Here is a 26,679-nt window from a genome sequence, read left to right as displayed (position 1 = left end):
CAGGGTCCAAATATAAAACTAAAACACACAAGAGACTTCCCTGATGGTCCAGGGGTTGAGCTGTGCCTCCAGTGCGAGGGGTGCAGGTTCAATCTCAGGTTGGGGAAATAAGATGCTGTGAGGTGCGGCCAAAAATAAAATTAAGAAAACCCCACACAAACAAGTAAACAATGAAGAATCTCCCACTCGTCCCTCTTCCCCGCTCAGTCCCCTCTGTAACTGTTGTCGTTAGCTTCTTAAACATTCTCTGGACTTATATAAGGCTTATATAAGAGACGATCAATATGTTTTTTGTATAAGTATCTCCCCTTTATATACTGAAGTTGGAATAATGTACATGTCTCGAGCTTGCATCTTTATCCTTTTCACATCTGGACCGTGTATGTTAACATCATCACCCAATGCATCAACTACACGTTTTGCATCTGTGACCAGAACTGTGATAAGCTGGTTCCTTGCAGGGTCTGAACCCCACTGAATCCTCACAACAGTCTTATTTGGTAGGTGCTATTTTTATTTCTCTTGTGTAACTGAGGAAACTAAAATGAGGAGAAGTTAAAGGATCTGACTCACTTGAGTGGCAGAACTGGGATTTGAACCCGGGAAACGATTCCAAAGTCTGTCACTACCCCTTGTCCTGACAAGCATGTGGCTGACCCTCTCCCAGCGGGCAGGTCGTTCTCTTAACATTGGTGGGGCCAGGGTAAAAGTGCTAGTTAATGTGTATATGCCATGCATCAAAATAGTTAAAAGTTATCAATCAATAATCCAAAGAATCTAAAGTTATAAGTCAAAACTGCTCGTATATAACACATGAAGAGCTAACTATGAATTAACAAACTGTCATATGAAATATCCAGCCTCCACTCATTCAAATACATCTACACAACAATACAATTGACATATAAGTTCAAAATATAATTGGCAAAATGAAAAATCAATAGAAAGCAGTTTTTTTTTTATTTAGAGAATATTAGTTTCTGTAATCAAACCCATGGAGGTAAGACCTTACATATTTAATATAGTGTGTTACCCCTGACTCTTCGTGACCCCATCGACTGCAGCACGCCAGGCTCCCTGTCCTTCACGGTCTCCCAGAGTTTGCTCACTCACGTCCATTGAGTTGTTAATGCCATGTAACCATTTCATCCTCTGTTTCCCACTTCTTTTGTGCTCGATCTTTCCCAGCATCAGAGTCTTTTCTGATGAGTCAGCGCTTCGCATCAGATGGCCCAAGTATTGGAGCTTCAGCATCAGTTCTTCCAATGAATATTCAGGACTGATTTCCTTTAGGATTGACTGCTTTGATTTTCTTGCAGTCCAAGGGATTCTCAAGAGTCTTCTCCAGCACCACATTTCGAAAGCATCAATTCTTCAGCTCTCAGCCTTCTTTATGGTCCAGCTCTCACATCTGTACATGGCTACTGGAAAAACCATATCTTTATTTGTTAAATATCTTTAGTCTGTGTGCATTTGTCATAGGCAAGCCCACATCAGGGGCTCTTCTTGCCCATGTAAAGTTGATTCTGGTAGGAAGAGCAGTTTTCAATTAACAGTGGTCCAGGTTGCAGGACTCGGGATGTTTAGCATGGGGAAGAAATTACCCCCTTTTTTCCTCTGCCTTGTCTTTACGCCTGTATCTCTCCTTTCCCATCTTGTTTCTTCTTCATTTTCCCCCACTTATTGTCCCTGAAGGGGTGTCATGGAGACACTCATCCTATGCTGTTGCAGAAAGTAGGAACCATATGAGGGAGTGGGCAGTACATAGAGGGAACTTTGGACTCAATTGGAGTCGAAGGTTCTAAGTCAGTCTAGCCTGACATTAGATTAAGCAGCTGGCAAAGGAGGTGGGCTTCCTGCCCCCAGAGGTACCCAGTCATGGGTTTCTGGTACAAAAGGATTTATGCATTGGGTAGGGAGTCAAGTTAAAGAAAGATTCTTTGATTCTGATGCTCCAAGGGAGCCCTCATTCAAGTCTCTGAAGTGTCATCCTTTCCAGTCTTGGCATGGCTGCTGAGTGATGGGTTCAGTTCAGTCACTCAGTCGTGTCCCACTCTTTGCGACCCCATGGACTGCAGCATGCCAGGCTTCCCTGTCCATCACCAACTCCCAGAGCTTGCTCAGACTCATGTCCATTGAGCCAGTGATGCCATCCAGCCATCTCATCCTCTGTCATCCCCTTCTCCCACCTTCAATCTTTCCCAGCATCAGGGTCTTTTCCAGTGAGTCAGTTTTTAACATCAGATGGCCAAAGTATTGGAGTTTCAGCTTCAATATCAGTCCTTCCCGTGAATATTCAGGACTGATTTCCTTTAGGATGGACTGGTTGGATCTCCTTGCAGTCCAGGGGATTCTCAAGAGTCTTTTCCAACACCACAGTTCAAAAGCATCAATTCTTTGGTGCTCAGCCTTCTTTATGGTCCAACTCTCACATCCATACATGACTACTGGAAAAACCATAGCTTTGACTAGACAGGCCTTTGTCAGCAAAGTAATGTCTCTGCTTTTTAATATGCTGTCTAGGTTTCTCATAGCTTTTCTTCCAAGGAGAAAACGTCTTTTAATTTCATGGCTGCTGTCACCATCTGCAGTGATTTTGGAACCCAAGAAAAAGTCTGTCACTGTTTCCATTGTTTCCCCATCTATTTGCCATGAAGTGATGGGACCAGATGCCATGATCTTGGTTTTTTGAATGTTGAGTTTTAAGTCAACCTTTTCACTCTCCTCTTTCACTTTCATCAAGAGGCTCTTCAGTTCCTCTTCAATTTCTGCCATAAGGGTGATGTCATCTGCATATCTGAGGTTATTGATATTTCTCCCGGAAATCTTGATTCTAGCTTGTGCTTCATCTAGCCTGGCATTTCACATGATGTACTCTGCATATAAGTTAAATAAGCAGGGTGACAATATACAGCCTTGATGTACTCCTTTCCCAATTTGGAACCAGTCCATTGTTCCATGTTTTGGTTCTAACTGTTGCTTCTTGACCTGCAAACAGATTTCTCAAGAGGCAGGTCAGAGGGTATTCCCATATCATGAAGAATTTTCCACAGTTTGTTGTGATCTACAGAGTCAAAGGCTTTGGCATAATCAATAAAGTAGAAGTCGATGTTTTTCTGGAATTTGCTGGAGTGATGGGTAGAGGTGTGGCTGGTGGCCATGGATGAGTTGAGATTTGAAGATTAGCCAACCACAGACCAAAATAGCCAACCCTAACCTCAGTGCAACTGAACTCGAGGATTGAGATTCCCAGCAATGTCCTGGGTAGGATTTGCCCCAGCCTCCCATCTCTGCACCATTTCCTGAGAAGCCATTTGCTTTCCCAGTCAAACCTGCTCCATTATTAATGATCAGAAACTCACTGATAGGAGGCAGCCTGAGGCTGTGGGGAGAGAACTTCCTGCCTCAAAGTCAAAGAAATGGTTCAGTCCCAGTTCTGCCACTCACCAGCTATGTGAACTTGGGCAAGGCAGATATATTTATTGAGACTCAGTTTCCTCTGATGTCAATGGAAATAGTAACAGCCCCATCGCTATACAAGGGTGTTGGCAGGGGCAAAGGGGAGAATGGATCTGAATATGGTTTGTGGATCAAAGGATATCTTTCTGCTCCCCCACTGGCTAACTAGCATAAGAGGTTGTCCCTGTCCTATTTTAGAGGACTTTCAGAATTGATAGGAAGCAGGCCCTCTCTTACTAAGAGAAGCAAAGGTAGAAAATGGTCTTCTCCTCCTCTTCCTGGCTCATAGGGAAGGCCAGTGACATAGATGCAACTCTGTGCTCTTGCCTGGGTCCTTGAATTCTGAAGGAGTGACAAAAAGGACTCTCCCTTGTCCTACCAGGGAGAGTTAGAGATTTCTCACGTGGTGGTGCTAATAGAGGGGTCTGGAGTCCAGTGCTGGTAACATCAGGAATGGCAACTATGAAAGTCTAACCACAGCAGCACCAATTATGGGTACAGTACACAATTGGGTTCCTTCACAGTATTTGTTTCTTTTCCTTCTTAAAAGAATCACAATTTTATTCAGTTATCATTTCTATCCCAGGCGGCTGATCCCATCCCAACTTTAGGGATGGAACTGATCTAAATTTAAGAAATCTCATCTCTCTTAACAGGGATAACTTCAGAACTCCAGAATAAGCCCATCAATTCCTCTAACCATAGCTATTGGTCCGTGCTGGGCACATGAATTAGGTTGGACCAATCAGATGAAGAGGGAGACTTTAATTCCATGATTAGAGAAGAGGCTCATTGGACTTGAACACCTAGAATTTTGACAGCATTCCAAGAAGCATTCCAAAAGTGTGTACCTTTTCCATTACCAACCCACTCCTTCCTCCCAGAAATAACTACCATTCTGACTTCTCTTACTTTTCATTTTATATTTATCTATTTGGCAGTGATGGCTTAGTTGCTAAATTGTGTCCAGTTCTCGTGGCCCCATGGACTGTAGTCCACCAGGCTTCTCTGTGCATGGCATTTCCCAGGCAAGCATAATGGAGTGGTTGCCATTTCCTTCTCCAGGGAATCTTCTTTACCCAGGGATCATACCCAGGTCTCCGGCATTACAGGCAGATTCTTTACCAACTAAGCCACCAGGGATTGTGGCACTCAGAATCTTTAGTTGCTGCATGTGGAATCTAGTTCCCTGACCAAGGATCAAACTTGAGCCCCCTGCATTGGGAGCATGGAGTCTTAGCCACTGGACCACCAGGGAAGTCCCTTTTCATTTGATTTTAACACCCATGTTCAGTTCAGTTCAGTCCATTCGCTCAGTCGTGTCCGACTCTTTGCGACCCCATGAATCGCAGCACACCAGGCCTCCCTGTCCATCACCAACTCCCGGAGTTCACCCAGACTCACGTCCATCGAGTCAGTGATGCCATCCAGCCATCTCATCCTCTGTCGTCCCCGTCTCCTCTTGCCCCCAATCCCTCCCAGCATCAGAGTCTTTTCCAATGAGTCAACTCTTTGCATGAGGTGGCCAAAGTACTGGAGTTTCAGCTTTAGCATCAGTCCTTCCAAAGAAATCCCAGGGCTGATCTCCTTCAGAATGGACTGGTGGGATCTCCTTGCAGTCCAAGGGATTCTCAAGAGTCTTCTCCAACACCACAGTTCAAAAGCATCAATTCTTTGGCGCTCAGCTTTCTTCACAGTCCAACTCTCACATCCATACATAACCACAGGAAAAACCATAGCCTTGACTAGAGGGGCCTTTGTTGGCAAAGTAATGTCTCTGCTTTTGAATATGCTATCTAAGTGGGTCATAACTTCATCCCTAAATAATATCAATATATTTTGAATGTTTTGACATATGTAAGATTTTTAAAAGAAATTGAATTATGCTAAATGTATTCTTTTGTATTCATTGTTTGCTCAGCATAATATTTGAAAGCTTCATGTTGTCACATATATAGCTGTAGTTTGCTCCTTTTCATTTCTGTACAGTACTCCATTTATGAGTATATTATAATTCATTTGACATGGAGGTTTAACTTATCTGATTAACAAGAAACCTGCTGTGAACGTTCATTTTTCACGACTCTTGGTGAAGAGATACATGAGTCTCTCTAGCTATGTTTGTATTCAGCTTTACCAGAAAATGCCAAGTTGTTCACCAAAGTGGTTACACCAACTTACATGTCTTATAAGAGAGTTCCTGTAGCTGCGCATCCTCCCTAAATGCTTGGTGGTGTCAGATTTTGATTGTCAATGTGATATATATAGTGATATCTCTCTGTCGTTTCGATGTGCATTTTCCTGATTATTAATGAGATTGAGCACCTTTTCACATGTTTATTAGCCATTTGTATTTCCTCTTTTACGAAATGTCTAGAAAAGTTTTTGACGATTTTCTATTGGGTTGTCTATTATGTGTACAGTGTTTTTTATGATAATTAATTTTTCCTTTTCATTGTGTTAAAATACATGTGATGTAAAATTTACCATCTTAACCATTTTTAAACTTATGGTTCAGTGGTGTTGTTGTGTAGCCACCACTACCATCCATCCCCATAACTCTTTCATCTTATAAACCTGAGACTCTACACCTGTTGAACAATAACTCCCCATTCTCTGCTCCCTCCCAGTCCCTGGCAACCACTGTTATTTATATAGTTTTGATTTACTTTTTTGGATCAGTTCTATGACTTGCAAAATATATCTTCTCTCACTCTGTGAGTAGTCTTTTTTGCTCTCTCAAGAACAGAAGTTCTTCCTTTTTTAATATAGTTGAGATTACTCATGTTTTCTTTTATGACTTGTGCTTTTTGTCCATGTGTTTAAGAACTTCTTTTCTACCCTGTCATCTTGAAGATATTATCCCAAATCATTTTTCTAAACTTGTTGTCTCTAATATTTCATGTATGGATGTGAGAGTTGGACTGTGAAGAAGGCTGAGCGCCGAAGAATCGATGCTTTTGAACTGTGGTTTTGGAGAAGACTCTTGAGAGTCCCTTGGACTGCAAGGAGATCCAACCAGTCCATTCTGAAGGACATCAGCCCTGGGATTTCTTTGGAAGGAATGATGCTAAAGCTGAAACTCCAGTACTTTGGCCACCTCATGCAAAGAGTTGACTCATTGGAAAAGACTCTGATGCTGGGAGGAATTGGGGGCAGGAGGAGAAGGGGACGACAGAGGATGAGATGGCTGAATGGCATCACCGACTTGATGGATGTGAGTCTGGGTGAACTCCGGGAGTTGGTGATGGACAGGGAGGCCTGGTGTGCTGCGATTCATGGGGTCTCAAAGAGTCGGACACGACTGAGCGACTGATCTGATGTGATGCTGGGAGGGATTGGGGGCAGGAGGAGAAGGGGACGACAGAGGATGAGGTGGCTGGATGGCATCACTGACTCGATGAACATGAGTCTGGGTGAACTCTGGGAGTTGGTGATGGACAGGGAGGCCTGGCGTGCTGCGATTCATGGGGTCGCAAAGAGTTGGACACGACTAAGCAACTGATCTGATCTGATCTGATGCTGGGAGGGATTGGGGGCAGAAGGAGAAGGGGACGACAGAGGATGAGATGGCTGGATGGCATCACTGACTTGATGGACATGAATCTGGGTGAACTCCGGGAGTTGGTGATGACAGGGAGGCCTGGCATGCTGCGATTCATGGGGTTGCAAAGAGTCAGACATGACTGAGCAACTGAACTGAACTATCTGGAATTGATTTTTGTGTATGGTGTGAGGTAGGGGTCCAATATTCACCCCCTAATCCCCCCTGAAGAATGCTCAGCTGTCCCAGCACCATTTATTGCAAAGTCTGCTCTTCTGCTCATGCTCTGCAAACCATCTCAAGTGTCCATGTAAGCACAAGCCTATTTCCGGGCTCTCTCTCCTATTTCATTGGTCTATTGGTCTGTCCCTGAGCCAACACCACTCCATCTTAATTGCTACAGATTTATAATAATCTTTATATTTCATTAACCAAATTCTCCCACATTGTGGGAAACATTTGAAGACTGTCTTAATGGTTCTTAGTCCTTTGCATTTCCATATAAAGTTTAGAATTAGCTCATCAAATTCCACAAAAGAAAACAAGCAGCTGGGATTTTTAATGGGATTGCAATGAATCTATAAATCAAACTAGGGAGACTGTTGAGTTTGTCAGCCCACAAACACGGTGCATTTCTGCTTTTATTGAAGTCTTTTAAAATATAGCTTTACCGAAGTAAGACTGACGTGCAATAAACTGCACGTATTTAAAGCGTGAGATGTGATAAGTTTTGACATCTGTGCACACCCACGAAACCAGCACTACAAACAAGATGACGGACAAATCCATTAGCCTGGAGGTTTCTGCATTTCTGCTGGTGATCCCTCCTCCCCGGCCCTTCCCATCTTCCTTTCCACAGTGCTGAACTGCTTTTTATGTGCTTATTTTCCATCTGTATATCTTCTTTGGTGAAGTGTCTGTTCACATCCTTTGCTCATTTTTAACTGGGTTGTTTTCTTATTATTGAGTTTCAAGAATGTCTTATATTCTGGATATAACTCCTTTACAAAGATTTTTTCCCTCAGTCTGTGGTTTGTCATTTCATTCTCTTAAGCAGTATCTTTTGAAGAACAGAGGTTTTCATTTTAATGAAGTCCAGTTCATCAATCTGCTCTTTTACGAGTTGTGCTTTTGTTCTTACATCTAAGAAGTCTTTGCCTAACCCAAGGTTGAAAAGGTTTTCTCCTATGTATTCTTGTTGTTGTTTTAGTATTTACATTTAGGTCTATGGTTTGTTTTGAGTTAACTTTTATATATAATACAAGGTATGGATCAAACAAACACGGGATATTTTTGTTCTTACTGAAGCCTTTTAAAAATCTCCATACAGGTTTACAACTGTACCACAAAGAGACTGCATATCTTTTGATAATTTTCTTCTCCGTAATTAATATTTCTGTGCTCTTGTAAATAGTATATTTTAAAAACATTTTTTATACTTTTGGTTTCTGGTATAATAAAACCATGAATGGCTTCACACATACTGATTTTTATATCTAACAATATTGTCAAACTTACTAATTTTAATAATTCTTCTGTAGATCCCTTTGTACTTCCTATGTGCAAAATTTATATTTGCATTTTATGACAGTTTTGTTTTTCCTTTCCAATTCTTTTACTTTTCTTTTTTGCATAAAATTTGTAACATATTTTCTAGGTGAATTGAGCCTTTTTGCCATTATGAAGTGACCCTCTTTAGCTTTCGTAATGTCTTTTAACCTAACGTAATGTTTATTTTGTCTGATAATAGTAAAATGACTGTAATAATGAATGCAATATATATAAGCTTTCTTGGGCTTTCCAGGTGGCTCAGTGACAAAGAATCCATCTGTCAATGCAGGAGACACAGGAGATGTGGGTTCAATCCCTAGGTTGGGAGGATCCCCTGGAGAAGGAATGGCAACCCACTCCAGTATTCTCGCCTGGAAAATTCCATGGGCAGAGGAGCCTGGCGGGCTATAGTCCAGTCTCAAAGAGTTGGACACAATTTAGCGACTGAGCACACGTGCACATAAACTTCCTTAGGGTAGTGTTTACATGGTTTATCTTCGCCTATCCTTTTGCATTCACCCTTAACGTATTCTTCTGTCTTTCGTAAACAGCACACAGTTGGATTTTTCTTTTTACTTTACTCATTTATTTATTGGCCACACTCAGAAGCGTGTGGCACTTCCTAACCCGAGATTGAACGCATGTCTGCTGCAGTGAAAGTATGGTCATAATCACTGGACCACCAAGGAAGTCTCGATTTTTCTTTTTAAAGCATGTTGATAATCTTTATCTTTAACTGGAGTATTTATATAATTAATATAATATGTATATATATCTTTGGGTTTAAATTTACCACCTTATTTCTGCTATTTGTCCTGCCTGTTCCATATTGGTTTTTTCTCCTTCCTTTCTTGCCTTCTTTTGAAATAATTATATCTATAAAAAACTTAATCCCACTGTTTAAAAAAACCTCTTTTTCCACTATTTTAATGAATATACTGGAAGGTACAGCATGCATTCTTAACCTATCAAGGTCAAAAGTTAATCTAAACCTTTGCTTTCCTCCCAAACAATAGAAGAGTCTTAAACCAGTTAGACTCTATTCACCCCCTCCCAGTGTAGACTGTTGCCATGTACATTTACTCTGTTACTTGTGTGTATGTTGTTCAGTCTGATGTAAGAGTAGACATCTAGTCATTAAAACGTATGCTAGGCATGTCAAATAGAAGATTTAATTGGGAAATTTGGTTATAAAATTGTTGGAAGGCCTGGAGGAGCAAAACTGGGGCTTGAAGGTGAAGGGATAAATCGGGAGTGTGGGATTAATATATACACGCTACTAAATATAAAACAGACAATAGGACCTACTGTGTAGCACAGGAAACTATATTCAATAGCTTGCAATAATCTACAAGGGAAAGGAATCTGAAAAAGAGCAGATCTGTCTGTATGTATATATCTACACACACACATATGTATATAACTGAATCACTTTGCTGTAGCCCTGAAATTAACACAACGTTGTAAATTAACTATACTTTAATTAAAAGCTCTGTAAAGACTTGGCCCTCCTATCCTACCCGCAATCATGAGAGAGGGGACAGAGGGCCCTGCTCTCCCTTGGGAGTTGAAACCCAGACCTTGGCTCCTTGCTTCCAGTCCAGCACTTGAGGACCCTGCAGTGACAGCCTCTGCCCGCCCCACCCGCCCACTGTTGCGCATTTCCCCTCCTTAACTGGGTCAAGGCGGGGCCGCCCCTTTCTCTTGAGCACTTCTCTCTTGCTGTACTAGAAAGGCGAGGCTGCAAAGTAGAAGGACTGCTTTGTACCACCCCGTCCAGTCTCTTCTCCCATGGCCTCCATCCTTCATTCTGCACCTGGAGTGTATAGTACTACTGGGTTAGCCAAAAAGTTCATTTGGGTTTTTCTGTAAGATGTTACAGAATGAACAAAAACCCAGATGAACATGTTGGCCAACCCCATAACAGGCAGAGACTGAGCTGGCTCCAGCAGAGAGTGGACAAGCCATGCTCTGCTCCTCTGACACAGGAATTCACAGCTTGATGGAACTCAGAGTGCCTCAGTTTGTCCCAGAGATGTCATTGCCCCCAGGTGTGGGTAAAGATTTAGACACCAGCTCTTTGTGTACTGGAATCAGGGTCCAGGTGAGGGTGTTAGTGGAGGGGAACTTGCTCTCACTTTATGCTCGCCTCGGTGGGGTGCCCTTGCAACTAGACCAGTGAGCGGGCAAATTCTCAGCGCTCTGGGCGGCTGCAGCTTGAGTACCTGGGACAGAATGAAGCAGCCAGAGACTCAAGCTCCATCCTCAGGCTCCTCCCCCAGCCTCCATGGAAACTCAGCCCCGTCTCTGTTTTACATCCTAGCCAGCTGGAGCCCACATTTGCTTTCTTTTTTTAAACATTTGTTTTATTAAAAGTCATTTGTTTTAATTGCTTAATATACAAATACCAATAGTACAGATAAATTCCCCCTTGACCTTCCTCTCCAGAGATAATGGGGATTCTGTTATCAGTTTGGTGTTTATCTTCCCAAATCCTTTTTTATGACTTTATATACATGAATACGTATATATAACTGCTTTGTCTAATTTGTTAAATAGAAATGATATACTATGCATTGTTTTGCAATCTAATTTTCCCCCCATTATTTATGTATTTATTTGGCTTTGCCGGGTCTTAGTTGTGGCAGCCAGGATCTTCAGTCTTCACTGCGGCATGCAGGATCTAGTTCCCTGACCAGGGATCAAACCTGGGCTCCCTGCATTGGGAGTGTGGAGTCTTAGCCACTGGACTAGCAGGGAAGTCCCTGCAATCTGTTTTTTTTTTTAATTACTTTTAGAGATCAGTCCCACCAGTGTAATTATCTTTCTGTCCACGTTCCTTTTTGGCGTGTGTGTGTAATTGACATATAACATTTTTAGGTATACAGCATAGTGATTCAATATTTGTATATATTGGGAAGTGATTACCATAATAAGTCTAGTTAAACGTCTGTCACCATACATAATTACATGTTTTGTGTGTGTATGGTGATGAGAACTGCTAGGATTTATTCTCATGGCAACTTTTAAATAATGTAGTAGTATCAGAGTCATCCTGATGTACATTATATCCCCGTGACTTATTTGTCTTATAACTGGAAGTTTGTACCTTTTGACTCCCTTCATCTATTTTGCTGCCCCCACTCCCTTATCTCTGGCAACCACCAGTCCATTCTCTGCATCTATGAGATCAGTTTATTTTAGACTTCACATATAAATGAGATCATACGGTATTTGCCTTTCTCTGTCTGACTTACTTTCCCTAGCATAATGCCTTTAAGGTCCATCCATGGTGCCCCAAATGGCAAGCTTTTCCTTCTTTTTTATAGCTAAATAATTACCCATTGTGTGTGTGGGTGTGTGTGTATCACATTTTCTTTGTCCATGCATCCACTGATGGGCATGCAGGTTGTTTCTGTATCCTGGCTATTGCAAATAATGCTGCAGAGACCACGGGGGTGCAGTATCTTTTCGAATTAGTGTCTTTGCTTTCTTTGGATAAATACCCAAGGGTACGATTACTGAATATTTTCAAAAAATTGAACATTGTCGTTCAATTTTTAATTTTTTGAGGAACCTCTATACTGTCCTCATTTTTAAAAAATAGTGCAGAGACTTCTTTGGAAAGGTGAGGCTGTTACGGTCTGTGTAATGCTTCCTTTATTGATGGGCAGAGTAGGCAGTTTCCAGGGCTTCCTGACCACCAGGCGTGCAGCAGTGACCATCGCTGGCTGTACCTCTCTGAGGCTGAGAGTGCCTTCTCCCCTGCTTTGCATTGTATCCTTGCCTTCTTCCGCTTCCTTCCCCACCTCTGGGGAAGGCTGGTCAAATTCGCAGCCACATCCAGTGATAAAGGTTTTGGCAATTCCTTCATAGATCAAAGTTCCAATCAACTCTGGGCTTCAAAATCTCCCAGTTTACAAGTTAGTAAGCAAATTTCTGGAGCCTTCCATCAGGGGACAAGTTCTAGAGCCCTATCCCCTGACGCCTTCTCTGGCTGGATTCCCAAGGATGCCAGGGCTTTTTTTTTTTTTTTTTTCTGGGGTGGGTGGCAGTCCTGCCATAGCAGAAGTGGGCTATGTGATTTAGGCCAGCAAAGCCAGCCACACGACTGGGCACTTCTCCCTGACTGTAGTTGACACGCGTCACATTCCTATCAGGATATATCCTTTTCTGCTCAAGTCTGATAAATTTCCTTTTCTCTCATAAAAGGAAGTTGGAGTTGCCACTTCCATTTTTAGCAGTGGATGGGAGTTGGCTCGCAGTGTCTGGGGTGAGGGATTTTGGGAGGGCCAGTTAGACACGAGAATGAGGACGTTATCTCTTGGTAGCTGAGCCAGGAATGAGAAGGAGGACCATAGTCTTAAGAAAAGAATCTTCTACAGTCAAGTGAAGTTACCCAGAGGATGGGCGAACCTTCCAGATGTTGTCCGTTAGAGTGGGTGGCTGCGCTATATTTTCTTCAGGGGGATACCCCGTTCATGTGACTGACGTCACAGGGTCAGCTTCAGTGGGAAAACATGGAATTGTGAGTCTGGAGACGTTGGCCTGAATCCATATGACTTCCTCAACCTCTCCAAGCCTCAGTTTCCACATCTGTAAAATAGGGAGAGTATCATCTACCCCCACCCCCAAATAGTTGCTGGAATGGTCAAATGAGATCACTTAGATTTAAAAAACCTTTAAAAACCTAGCAGAGTGTCCGCGTGTCATATGATGGAAGTAGAATCTGATTCATCTGTAACGCAGCCAGCATGAGGTCATGCTAGAAGGATGGGAGTGCCAGGGGGCGGGTGAGAAATATGTCCAATGGAAGGAAGGGCCTTGAGTCCAGAGCTCTGGCTTTGTCTTGCTCCCTCTGTTTCAGTTCAAGGCTCACCAGGCAGCCTCTGGTTGCTAGTTTGCTTTCCTATTGACCTTGATCTGGGCCTCAGGACAGGAGCCACCTCTGGGATATTAGGCAGGTTCATGTTGGTTGTTTATGGCTCATCTTAACTCTGCACTATGTCTTATTAACCCCTTTTCACTAGGGAGAAAACTGAAGCTCAGAGATGCTAGGGGGCTGGCTCAAAGGCACTCTGTTGGGAAGCAGAGAAGCCAGGGTCTGTCTGACCCCAGCCTCCCGTGTCCTCCCACACCATACTCCCTCCCAGCAGCATGGCCTCGACCCTGGAAAGGTATCCCTGTAGCTTCTGGATGGTAGGTGGAGACTTAACCCTGGGGTCTTGTTCCTCATCCCCTTCTTTCCAGCCTGAGCCCCACCTCTACCAGTGACTTGAGAAAATCGAGCCCCTGAATTTCCCAGACCTTGAGCCTGTGTGACTCAGCAGCCCCGAAGGAGAGGGCCCCTGAGGTCCACCTGTCACCCACAGACATTGCTTCACACGGATAGTCTTTCTTAACAGCTATGAACCCCACCAGCTGACAGGGTCAGGAGCCTGCCAGCTCAGCTGGGGCTGGAGGGCGGACAGCAGCCAAGCCCACTGCTGGGGTTTGTGTAGCTGCCCTACAAATAGGGTGACTGACTTGTCCTCGCTTTCCCAGGGAAGCCCTCAGTCCCTGGAAAATCTGGATGGTTAGTCGCCTCCCTGCAGGCCCATGAAGAGAGATGGTGGACAGGCCAGGGGGGTGGCTCCATTCGCCCTGTAGGTTCACCCTCTGACCTGGACACTTGGCAGAAATGGGAACCTGTCACTCTCTTCTCTCTAAAGACCCACGAATGGGCTCAGAGCATGCAACCATCAGGGGAGTCCGGCTCAGCTTGCACTCACGTAGTAGGGGACAAGGGAGTAACAGCTTTAGGGAAAAGTAGGGCCGGACTTTTTCAGCTCTCTTCTTCTTTTCAAAGACTGTCCATTCTGCTTCTTGGCCAGGGCCCCGCCCACTTCTGTCTGGCCCTCGTCCAGTGCTCCTCTTTGGCACCGAGAGGTCGCCTCTGGCCTGGCTCTTACAAGCCCTGCGTTTTATGGTGAGCACATGATTGGGGCTCGAGGGGACACCATGACCTTTGTCCTGCTCCTTCAGCCGCTAACACTCAGAAGGTCAGTGCACGGGACATTGCAGATCATGCCAATGAGTGGCCAGTGGGAGGAGTTGCTCTCACTGGCCACTGCTGGCAGCTCAGAGCCTGGACTTTGAAGGGGCCATGAAAAACGGTTTGTTCCCTGGTGATGATGAGCAGTCTGGGAGCTACTGTCAGGGTCTGACTCAGGCAGAATAGCAGCCCCTAAAGATGTCCACCTCCCAACCCCCAGAACTGTGAGTATGTTACCTTCCATGGTTAAACGGACTTTGCGGGTATGGTAAAGTTAAGGATCTCAGCATGGGGAGATTACTCTGGCTTATCTGGGTGGTCAGTGTCAACACTGAGGGGTCCTTTTATCAATAAGAAGAAGACAAGAGGTCAGAGAGTACAGGCAGTAATGTGACAACAGGCAAAGATTGGAGCCGTGTGGCCACTGCTGCCTTCCGAAAGCAGCATCTAGAAGCTGAGTGAGTCAAGGAACCGATTCTCCCCTGGAGCTTCTAGGAGGAACCAGCTCACCAAATCCTTGACTTGAGCCCCCCTGAGATTCATTTCACACTTCTGATCTCCAGAACGGAAAGATGATTTGTGTCATTTAATGCACTGAGTTTGTGGCACTTTGTTACAGCAGCCACAGGAAACTCACACAGTGTGGTGCGAGGAATGTATGATCACTGTTGCTGGGGTTCTGAAAACACAGGGGCCTCCCTTTACTCAGTGAGGTGGGGTGTGGATCAACTTAGCATGGAGCCTGGAGCACACACCCAGTGCCCAGGGGAGGGGGCCCCGGGGCCTCATTCCTATCCTGTTGCAGAGGAACAAGTTGGAACCCTGAAAGGGAACTGATCAGACTTCTTTTTTTTTAACTTTTTATTTTGCACTGAAGTAGAGATTAACACGGCTTCCCTTGTAGCTCAGCTGGTAAAGAATCTACCTGCAAGGCAGAGACCCCAGTTCGATTCCTGGGTCAGGAAGAGCCACTGGAGAAGGGATAGGCTACCTACTCCAGTATTTGTGGGCTTCCCTGGTGGCTCAGCTGGTAAAGAATCTTTGCACAATGTGAGAGACCTGGGTTCTATCCCTGGGTTGGGAAGATCCCATGGAGAAGGGAACGGCTACCCACTCCAGTATGGCCTGGAGAATTCCATGGACAGCATAGTTCATGGGGTTGCAAAGAGTTGGACATGAGAGATTAACAGTGTTATGATAGATTCAGGTGGACAGCAAAGGGACTCAGCCATACATATACATGTATCCATTCCCCCCAACTCCCCTCCCATCCAGGCTGCCACATAACAGCACAAGAACGGATCTGACTTCTGATCTAGGTCCTTGCTACCAGAGTTGGTCCACAGAGCAGCAGTGCCAGCTCCACTTGGAAGGTCATTTAAACTACAGACATACTGAGTCAGAATCTACAGTTCCACAAGATCCCCAGATGGTTCGCACACACAACAATGCTTGCAAAGTGCTGACCCTGAGAGGTCCCTGGGTCCTCAGATCATCAGTGAGACAGATGCAGCTCTTACCACTAACAGGCAGAGCAGACAGACAGGTGGAGTGAATTGTTAAGGCACACACAACTGGTGAGTGGAGGAACCAAGACTCACACGCTGGCAGGTCTGACTCCAGAATCACTGTCTTTGCCAACATTCAGCAAGGTGTGATATAGAAGTGGGCCTGGAGCATTGCCTCTGAGTTCCCCTGCTTCCCGCCCCTTCCTGCCCATCCCCTGAATCATGCTCATCTTTTTTTCTTTTTTTTATTTATGGCTGCACTGGGTCTTCGTTGCTGTGTGTGGGCTTTCTCAAGTTGTGGCAATGGGGGCTACTCTTCGTTATGGCGCTCGGGCTTCTCATTCCAGTGGGTTCTCTTCTTGCCGAGCACAGGCTCTAGGCACACAGGCTTCAGCAGTTGGAGCATGTGGGCTCAGTAACTGAGGTGCATGGGCTTAGTTGCTCCATGGCACGTGGGATCTTCCTGGACCAGGGATGGAACTCACGTCCCCTATATTGGCAGGTGGATTCTTAACTACCGGACCACCAGGGAAGTCCCATGGTCATCTTTATCTTTCTGTTCCTCTCACTACTCACCATTTTTCCTCCCTCCTCACTCCCCCTTCCTTCCTCCTTCCTCTTCATTTCCTTATTTCTTTCCTTCTTTTCTCACTCACTGAGCACTCCTCTGAGCCAGGCCCTAGTATATAGAACAAGCCTTGCTTTCAAGGGACACACCCCAGTGATCCCCACACCTGGGTGAGCATGACGAGCACCTGGGGCTTCAACTTAGGTTTCTGATACCTGGCCCCACCCCAGATTCCCTGAGTCAAATTCTCATGGAGTGGGGCCTGGGCTTGAATATTTTTAAATTACTCCTGTGGTGATTCAGATGCAGCAGATCCACAGATGAGGGCTGAGAAAAAGTGTTGAGTACAACAGTAAACAAAGAAAAAGGGGCAATTACCCCTGGTGAACGGGGCGAGGGGGGCCCACTGCCAAGGATCAGGAGGCCTTCACAGAGGAGGTGACTGAAGTGGAGTTTAAGGGATGCCTAGGAGTTTCCCAGGAGGACAGGGTTTGGATGGGGGCGGGAAAGGTTTTTTTTTTTTGGTCAAGAAAACAGTTTTTGCAAAGGCATGGACACAGGAAATAGTGACATATTTGGGAAACTGTAAGTAACTTAGTGTGGTTGAAGGGTCAGGCAGAGAAGAGGGCTGGAGAAAAGCCAGAGTCAGGGCAAGAGGAGGGTCTGGACATGACCCTGCAGAAATGCGGTGTCCAGACTCTCCATGGGGCACCTTCTCTGGACCAGTGGGCTTTACCTGCTCTATGAATTCTGGCATTGTCTCTTGTTACTCTTTTCTCTTGAGCTCCCACCCTCTGTTGGCAGCTTTGTCACCTGGGTGTTGCAGTATGTCTTCATTTCCACTTTTTATTCTCACAATCATGAAGCTGGTCTACTCCTTGACCTGTGAGAAAACTGAGCCCTGGAAAGAGAAAGTGACTGAAAGAGTTGCTCAAAAAACCTGGAGCAAGGCCCAAACTGGAGCCAGGCTGCTTACTGCTAGCCGATTACAACCTTGTGTACTTGAATTCTCAGGCTGTCCTTCTGTGTTTTTACCAAAGGGATGAATCAGGAAGCAACCTCAGACTGTTGAGGGGTGGGACGGGTGAGGGCTTTCAGCTTCCCTGAATCTCATAAGCTTTGTGGCTTCTTGGCCTGCCTGTGGGCCGGTGGCTGGGGGTAACTGCTCCCAACAGTGGCCACCTGGAGGGCTCAGCCCACTTCCTTCAGGGGTCGCACCACCCTGAGCATGAAATAGGACTGTGTCAGGTGAGCGGGAGGCCTGGCATGACTGCAGCAAGCCTGCCGAGGGGCAGCTCACGGAGCCTGGGGAGCCCTACAGCCGACAGTGCCGACCTTTGCCAGCGAGCTTGGGCCTCAGCCACGGTCTCTCTGGGCTTCCTCTCCTAGCAACGCAGCCCCAGCTGTCTTTATCTTTCCCCAGATGACCCTTTTTGTCCCTTAATCACCATTTTTCCCTTCTCTGTACCCTTTCCCCACATTTTTTCGAATGTCCCAATCCCACGGGGACCTGTACTCTGCTAGCATCTAAGACCGGAGCACACGAAGCCAGAGCAGGTCATTCAATCCTGAGTCCATCCACTAGCACGACATTTCCCAAGGGGACTGGGCACGCTGATGCTGTGATGGGTAATACCGAGAAGCCACAAGGCTCAGGTTCGAACTCCAGCCCTGCTTCTGAGCTGTGGAACCTGGAGTTGGATACCGAACCTCTCTGAACCTTCATTTTCTTCTCTTTTTCAAATGGGGCCAATACCACCACGCACTCCCCTGGAGGAAGCTGGGCTCTCCCAAGTTTATTTGCCTACCCCTGCCCCGTGCCCAGGGTTGTTGTGGGCATGAAGCCAATGTCGGCTCCTTCACCTTCTGCAGAACCTCATTCACTCCCAGCCAGCTGCTTTCTGTGAAACTTGCAAAGCTTCTAATAACATGCTTTTAGTGACCTAATATGCAGCATTGGCACTTAGATGAAAGCCACATGACTGTGGTCAGGTTCCTTCCTCTCTGAGCCTCTGCTTGTTCATCTGTAAAATGGGGATAGTCATCCCGGAAATGGCTGACCTGGATACGTAAGACCCGGATACGATATAGCTGACTGACAGATGTTATCCCTTATGTGACCCTGCTTCAAGGCCACAGTGACCCATCCTGGCCAGTTGGAGCCCTTCCCTGGAAACTACCAAGCTGGGTTCAGTCAGGAGGAGCCCTTTCTTCGGTGGGCAAAGCTGTAAGGGTGAGAGTCTGAAGGCTACTTGGAGGCCATTTTCCTCTACCATATGGGAACCTGGGTCTGTGGTGAAAAATCAGCTCTACAAACCAAGGAGCAGTCTCAGAGGCAGAGAGAAAGCCTGAATGCATCTGAGATCTTGTTTCCAGTCAGATGTGAGCAGGCTCTATCCCTGCCTTCTCACCTTCTGCGCTTGATTATTCTCTGGAAACTTCCCACCATAGTTTCACCCATTTACTTAATCTAGTTCAAATCATGATTTTGTCTCTTGTACCCAGACAGAATGATAGATCAGGTTTGTGCTATCAACCCTATTTTCAAGTGAGAAAACTCAGGCTCAGAGAAAGTTCCAGAAGCTGAGGCTTGCCTGGAGTCACTTGGGGAATGAAAGCAGAGCTGGGATTTGAATTTGGGACCACCAGAGCCCAAAGCCAAGCCTTTCCCTCTGTGCCACACTGTCTCCTGTGGGCCACGGCAGGCTTCTGGGAGGAGCACCTTTGTTTCTTTCCGTATCAGCAGGAGTCTGGCAGGAAGACAGAAATCACGGCAGAATTTCTTCAGAGGCAATTTAATATAAGTATTTATATTAAGCAGGAAAAGAAATCTGGAGAAAAGAACTATAGAAAGCAGCTTTCACCTCCTGGGAAGAGGCTGGGGTACCAGAGTCTAGGAGCTTGAGGGGCCCCTGGAGCTGAAGCTTAGACACTGAGGAGGGAGGCACCCAACTCTGTGGGTGCTGCTGAGCTGGCATGGCAGGGCTGGTTCTGGGGTGATGAGCCCAAAGTCTGGACTTTGGGCTCCACCTCAGTATATTGTATGAAGGGAACAGGCTGACTCTGGGGTGCTGGGGGAACACCTGTACCCCACCCCAGCTCCCCCAATACTTTGTCTAGGTCTTCTGCAGAGGCTCAGCTAGCCTGGATAGCTGGCATGGTGCCATCTGTGGAGAGTTAGCCAGTCCCTGGTCAGGGGTGGGATTCACTGTGGCCACAGGAACCTCCCTATTCTCTCTGGAGGACACCTTATCCCAGGTGCGTCTGCTCACACACAGGGGCTGACAGACCCCTTCCCTCCGGCCCCATCCCTGCCTAGGCACGTGGGGTCCTGTCATTCACTGGGCTAGACTTTGAGGTCTGGGAATCCTCCGGGTCCGGCAGCTGTTCCCCCCGAAGCAGCCACTCTCTCCCTGGTCTGGTTTTCTCTTCCTACCCGCTTGCTTTTCTTGTCTGATGCAGACAAAGAGGATGAGATCTGGGCATTAGTCATCCTTGACGTTACCACTTCCTGACTGACTACTTGTACTCTCATGAAATATAAAACCCTTGCAGCTCTATGGGCCCATTAACCATGACCCCACCCCAGCTGTCCTGTATATCACGTCTACATACACTGCAAACCCACAATTTATTGTTACATTGTTGCTTTACACAGTCACATGCGCCTTAAGACAAGGGAAGTGGGGGATTCCCTGGTGGCCCAGTGGTTAGGACTCTGTGCTTTCACTGCCAAGGACCTGGGTTCAATCCCTGGTTGATCCCACCATCCAAATGGCACAGTCCCCCAAAACCAAAACAAACAAGCAAAAAAAAAAAACTGTATAAAAGAAAAGGGAAATAGTTTTTATATTTACCCAAGTTTGCCTGTGTTCTTCCTGTGCTCTTTCTTCCTTCTGAAGAACTTGGGCTTCCCAGGCGGCACAGTGGCAGAGCCCTGCTGCCAGTGCAAGAGACACGAGACATGGGTTCCATCCCTGGGTTGGGAAGATCCCCGAGAGGTGGAAATGGCAACCCACTCCAGTATTCTTGCCTGGGAAATCCCATGGACAGAGGACCCTGGAGGCTACAGTCTGTGGAGTCACAAAGAGTCAGACACGATTGAGCATAACCACATATCTGAAGAACTCCCTTTAGCATTTCTTTTGGATGAGTCTCCTGGTGAGGAATTCTGTTGTCTTTCGTGTATCTGAAAATGTCTTTGTTTCACTTTCATTTTTGAAAGGTATTTTCACTGGATATAAAATTCTGAGTTGACAGAATTTTTCCTCTGTGCTTTAAAGATGTTGTTCCACTGTTTCTTGGCCTCCATTCTTTCTGATGAAAAGTCAGTTTCACACACCACACACACACACACAAAACATTGCTCCTTAGTATGAAGTATATTAAAGAAGGCTGAGCACTGAAGAATTGATGCTTTCAAACTGTGGTGCTAGAATAAGTCTTGAGAGTCCCTTGGACAGCAAGGAGATCAAGCCAGTCAATCCTGAAGGAAATCAGTCCTAAATATTCATTGGAAGGACTGATGCTGAAGCTCCAGTACTTTGGCTACCTGATGCAAAGAGCCAACTCATTGAAAAAGACCCTGCTGCTCGAAAAGATTGAGGGTGAGAGGAGAAGATGGCGACAGAGAATGAGATGGTTGGATGGCATCACCGACTGAATGGACATGGGTTTGAGCAAACTCTGGGAGATAGTGAAGGACAGGGAAGCCTGGTGTGCTATAGTTCACAGGTTTGCAGAGTCAGACATGACTTAGTGACTGAGCAAAAGCAACATGAAATGTATTGTTTTCTTTGTTTTCAGATTTTTTTCTTTGTGTTTTTTTGTTGTTTTGATTATATGTCTATAAGTGTTTGGCTATAGGTTTGTGTGGTTGATTACATGTCTATAGGTATGCATTGTGTATTCAGAGACTGTTGTGCATAGGCAGATGGGTGGTGCAGAGGCAGGGAGGGAGAAGAGAAAGCACTGGTAGTAAAAGAGAAGAGAAAGCGAGCTGCCTTGCTCATTGGTCCACTGAAAGAGGACCTATAACGCACTGTGAATGAGAAGCAGGAAGTTCTGAATTTGACTCTTGACCCTGCTCTTTCCCAAGTCAAATGAGCTTCTGAGCTTCAATTTCCTCATCTGTAAATCTGGATTAATCTTGGCCTCAGGGAATAAATGCCAGGTTTAAATCTTGGCTCCACCTCTTGTGAGCCATGTGGGCAATCTACTTGACCTTTCTGGGCGTAGTTTCCTCATCATGGTGATCGTACTTGCTGCAACCACCTCCTAGGGATGGTGAAGGGTCAGAAGACTTAATGTCTATAAGGTACTCTGGGAAGTGTCTGAGATGTATAAGTGCTCTCTTGAGTGTCTGTTACCTTAGAAGATTGTTGTGAGATTTTAAAAACATAATACACTTAGTAAAGGCTCAAAAAGAGTTTCCTTCTCTCCCTGAATCAGACCTAGGCTGAAGGTTGCAACATCTTTCTGAACCTCTCCCCTAAGGCTGGATCCAGGATAAAGCCCCTTGCATGCATGCGTGCTCAGTTGTGTCTGACTATTTGTGACCCTGAGACCCACCAGGCTCCTCTGTGCATGGGATTTCCCAGACAAGAATACTGGAGTGGGTTGCCATTTCCTCCTCCAGGGGATCTTCCTGACCTAGGAACTGAACCCGCATCTCCTGTATAGGCAGGTGAATTCTTTACAGCTGAGCCGCCTGGGAAGCCCACAGTCCCCTGTGGTGTGCCAAAGTAAAGCAGAGATGCTGGGCTGTGTGGATGACCACAGGGATGGTCTTTAGCAAAGAAGGTGGCCTCTGGGTCCCAGTTTCCTTAACTGAAAGGAAGAACTCCTTGCTGGAAGGACCAAATGAAAAGGAGGTCATAAAAATATTTTGGAGATAGTAAAACTAGAGTGGGAATGTTTTGCTAATGTTTTTTTCCTGGGTGACTGTCAGCTTTCATGCATGCCTGAAGGGCCTCCAGTCTCTTCTTTCTTTCTGGGAATCCGAACAGAAGCCCTCCAGGTGCTCATCAATGTCAACATCAGACACTTGAGGCCTCCAGGCTGGGAGTGGAGGAGCCTGGGACCCACTGTCAAACCACCTGCCAGGGCAGAAGCATGCTAAGCTCTATGAGGAAGTGAGGAGAAGGCCTCATGTCATACTCTGTGGAACGCTTTGAGATACCCTCCTCAGAATGGAGGAACCTTTAGTACCAATGTCATTCAAAGGTTCCGGTGAAATAGCTCTTTCAGCTTTTATTTGCAGCCTCATCTCTGCCTGGGATTCACACAGGACTTGAACTCACCCCTCCCCTCTGACCTCTGACCCCTGAAGTTTCAGTCCCTGAGCAGACTTGAGTGGGCCTGCCACCTTTTCCCTGTTGGATACAGTTATTTCTCTGGGTAGAGTCATGGGCAAGCCTGTCCTATCGGTTTATCAGATGTGCCCAGGAAGGTCTACTCTGCAGCAGAAATACAGCCCTGGCCAAAACGGGCCCGTATCCTGCTGGAATGAGGAGGAGGGGCACAGCCAGTGATGAGCCTGACACAGTCGTAGGCCATTGGTATATGAAACATATAAACAGAAACAGAAGCCCTTTTGCAGCTGATCAAGCCGACTATGTGCTTTTCCCTGTGGGGTCCCAGGGTGCAGTGGCTGCAAATAGCAGCCCCCCTGGTGGTGTATGCAGTCAGTTGTCTGTACAGGTTGCCCTAAGGGACCTTGAAGACAACTCTTTCCAGTGGACATTCATGACTGGCATGCTGTCCTCAGTCTAAGCTCCAGACAGGTATCTATCCGCACCAAGCTGCCGAACAAGGAGCAAGTGATTGAGGCCCTCTGCAGGGCCAAGTTCAAGTTCCCTGGCTGCCAGAAAATCCACATCTCCAAGAAGTGATTTGCTAAGTTCAATGCAGATAAATTTGAAAACACGGTGGCAGAAAAGCAGCTCACCCCAGAGGGCCGTGGGGTCAGATACCTCTTTAGTCGTGGCTGGCTGGACAAGTGGTAGGCCCTGGGCTTATGAGATACTTGGCACTGTCCTCTCCTTAATCATGCCCACCAGTAAGGCCTACTTTCCTGTCAAAAAGCCACAACAAAAAAAGAAGCCCTGAAAACCTGGAGATACAGGAAAACCGTTCTAAAGAACACTGCCACGAATATCTTTGTGTTCATAAACTTCTCTGGATTTCATGTTTTCCTTAACATAAATCCTAAACTCTGAGTATTTTTAGGCTCTCTGTAGATACAACATAATTGCTCCCCGCCTCCCAGTCCTGTACAATTTACACTCCATCAGCAATGTATGAGCATGGCATTTCACTACTTCAGCACCGCTATTAAGCATTATAGCTTTTTTTAATGTTTTGTTACTTTCAATAGATAAAAATGATATGTAGTTCTTGTTTATATAGTCATTGTAGCAAATCTCTTTTCCCCCAGATTGGATTGTAGCTGGCTCACCCTTCTTTTGGTGTGTGACTATGAGTAGAAGTGACTCTAGTAACAGCCAAGGAGATGCTCCAGGGTAGGCCTGTGTCTCAGTAATATTTGTGTCTTGGTGCTGCGGCAGGCTAGGGGCCTGTACAGTTTTAACTTTGGCTTCCATGGTGGTGTTGAAGAGGATAAGTGGGCCATGGAAGACAGGAAAGCCAGTGAACAGCTCTTGTAATTTTATGTTTCTCTTCTCTGGTTTCCAGCTTGATTTTTCTATCTATATTATTGGTATAAGTTGGTAAAGAGCACAACTATTTAACCTACTGAGGTTTAGGTTAAACCTTGGAAGTAATGTTCAGGCAATCAAGTTTAAAGGTATTTATGTTTTGAAACATGATACAAGAATCCTCTTGATGATAGTTGTTTAAGTCATTTTAAAGAGCAATAACTGTATCAGGCATTTAACCCCATTATTTTACTTGTTCATTTGGAATCTCATACATTGCTATACACATATATTTTTCAGTATCATAAGCAGAGATCCCTACATTTCAGTATTTTTTAAGATTTATTAAAAAAATTTTTGGGGGGGGGTGGCTGTGCTGGGTCTTCCTTGCTGTGTGTGGGCTTTCTCTAGCTGTGGCAAGCAAGGGCTAATCTCTAGTTGGTTGTTGACATAATGGCTTTGGGGGACCTGTGAAACATCCAGTTGGAAATGTTGAGATTTCCCCCCTTTTCTCTCCTTCTTTCTTTTCTCTTTCTCTCCCTCTCTTTTTTCTTTTCCTTTTCTCTCTCTCTCTGCACAGAAATGGACCAATGTGGCGCTCCAGTCTCACAGCGCAAAGTTTTGAGAAAGACTGAATCTGATTGGTCATTGACCAGCCAATAGATTGGCTCCCCTTGGATTAGGTGACTAACTCTTCTCCAATCAGATATGGCTGGAAAGGAGTGGTGAGTCACTTGGTCTGAACTTGGCTAATTAAGGCTGCCCTTTCAGCACAGGGTAAAGAAGGGGAGGAGCCTTTCCTGGAGCGCGCATTGCAAACGGAGAGGCACTGTCCACATGTAAGGACCCTATCTTTAAAATGAGAAGTCAACAAGGTAGTCTGTTAAGGGTCCTTTGGCTCTCAAAGGTTTGTGGGCCCACTTCCATCTGTGAGCAAAAAGGACTCATTGGAAAACTGCCCGCTATGTGGAGCTCCGTCTGGGCTCCAGACACTGAGAAACGACCTCTCCCTCTCCCACCATGAACTTGGCACAGCACAGGTTTTTTGGCCTTTGCAGGTGAGAAATTTCAGTTTTCAGCTGTTACTAGAATTCACAGGCTTCTACCCTTGGGAAGACCACAAGGGGAAAGCCCATTCCTGGACAAGAGAGCTAGCTTGCGACTTTCCCCAGTAATGGCACCTATGGGTGACTTCATCCTGGTATATGCTCAGCACAACTGAGCCTTATCCTTTCTGGGTTCCCACCCTACCCATCGCTCCTGTTTCCCAGAGACTTGGAGTCATGGGCTGCCTGACTCCTCAGCACTTCTTACCTTCATCTCAGCCCGGTCAGGGAGATTCATGGCTCAGGAATCTCAGCACCTGCTTAGCCTGGCTGCCAGGTCCTGGTAGTGTCACAGCTTCTGCCGTCAGTTCCCATGCCTGGACCGCTGTCCTCCCCGCTGCCCTGCCCCCCTTCCCCTCCAGAAAGAAACCTGTTCACCCCCATGCCCTCCTTTACTGACCTCTGAGTAAGGACATCAGCCCAGCCTCATGTGCTAACATGTGCCGCATTTTCCTTCTGTGATACTGTGATTTATGATAAGAAATATATATTTGGTCTTCCTCTTGCTTCTGGCACAGAACTTCTAGAACACTTGGAATTTCCTAAATGATAAGAGCAATGACGGTGTCTTGTTATATTAACTAGATGACTTTGGGATACACCCAAGGATGGGGGTTGATTGCCAGTATCCTTATCTCTTGGATTAGAAATGCACATTTTTGGCCCCAGCTGAGTCAGAAACTCTGTGGAACCTGGCAGTCAGTGTTTTAGCCAGCCTTTCAATTGATTCTGATGCACACTTGAGCTTCAGAGGCACTGTACTGAGCGGACTACTCTGGGATGTGAGCTGTGAATGGAGTCTGGTCTGAAGGGACAGCCTCCTCCCTCCCTGAAAAATCAGGTCCTGTTTCCCTTTGACTAGATTTGTTGACTTCCCAGTTTCATCACACAGAGGTCCCTTGAACATTTGTCTGTTCTTTCTCAGTTTCCAAAAGCTGAGAAAAGCGAAGCGAAAGGCAAAGGAGAAAAGGGAAGATATATCCAAAAGACCATCAGTCACCTTTGTCCCCCTTAATGGTTCCGATTCCCACAGGTTGTCTAGGGCAACATGGTTAGGATCATTGGATTCTAGAGCCAGGTGAGGCCTCCAGGATGCACTGACTTGTCCCCAGCAAAGCCTCTCAGTGGAGGATAATGTCATCTTAGAGAAAGAGTCTTGTCACCTCTCCATTTTATAGGAGTTGAATCCCAGAGAACCAAAAATGTCTTGCCAGAGTCACAGAACAGAGGGCAAAGCTGGCCCCAGGACCA

General features: G+C 45.8%; 1 long non-coding RNA gene and 1 other non-coding gene across 2 annotated transcripts in view; both read left to right on the top strand.

Moving 5' to 3' along the window:
* Positions 1–26,679, top strand: part of LOC147352499 (uncharacterized) — a 116,927-nt gene that overhangs the window by 62,937 nt on the left and 27,311 nt on the right. The window lies entirely within an intron of this gene.
* LOC147352500 (small nucleolar RNA SNORA70) lies at positions 23,260–23,394 on the top strand. Its single transcript, XR_015148472.1, has one exon. It is a non-coding gene; the product is annotated as a small nucleolar RNA SNORA70 (small nucleolar RNA).

This window comes from Bos grunniens, chromosome 19 (assembly GCF_055505025.1).
Source record: "Bos grunniens cultivar Pamir isolate PY7600 chromosome 19, Bosgru_T2T1.0, whole genome shotgun sequence".
Lineage (NCBI taxonomy): Eukaryota > Metazoa > Chordata > Mammalia > Artiodactyla > Bovidae > Bos > Bos grunniens.
Note: the sequence above shows the minus strand (reverse complement) of the source record. Positions and strands in the feature narration are given on the sequence as shown.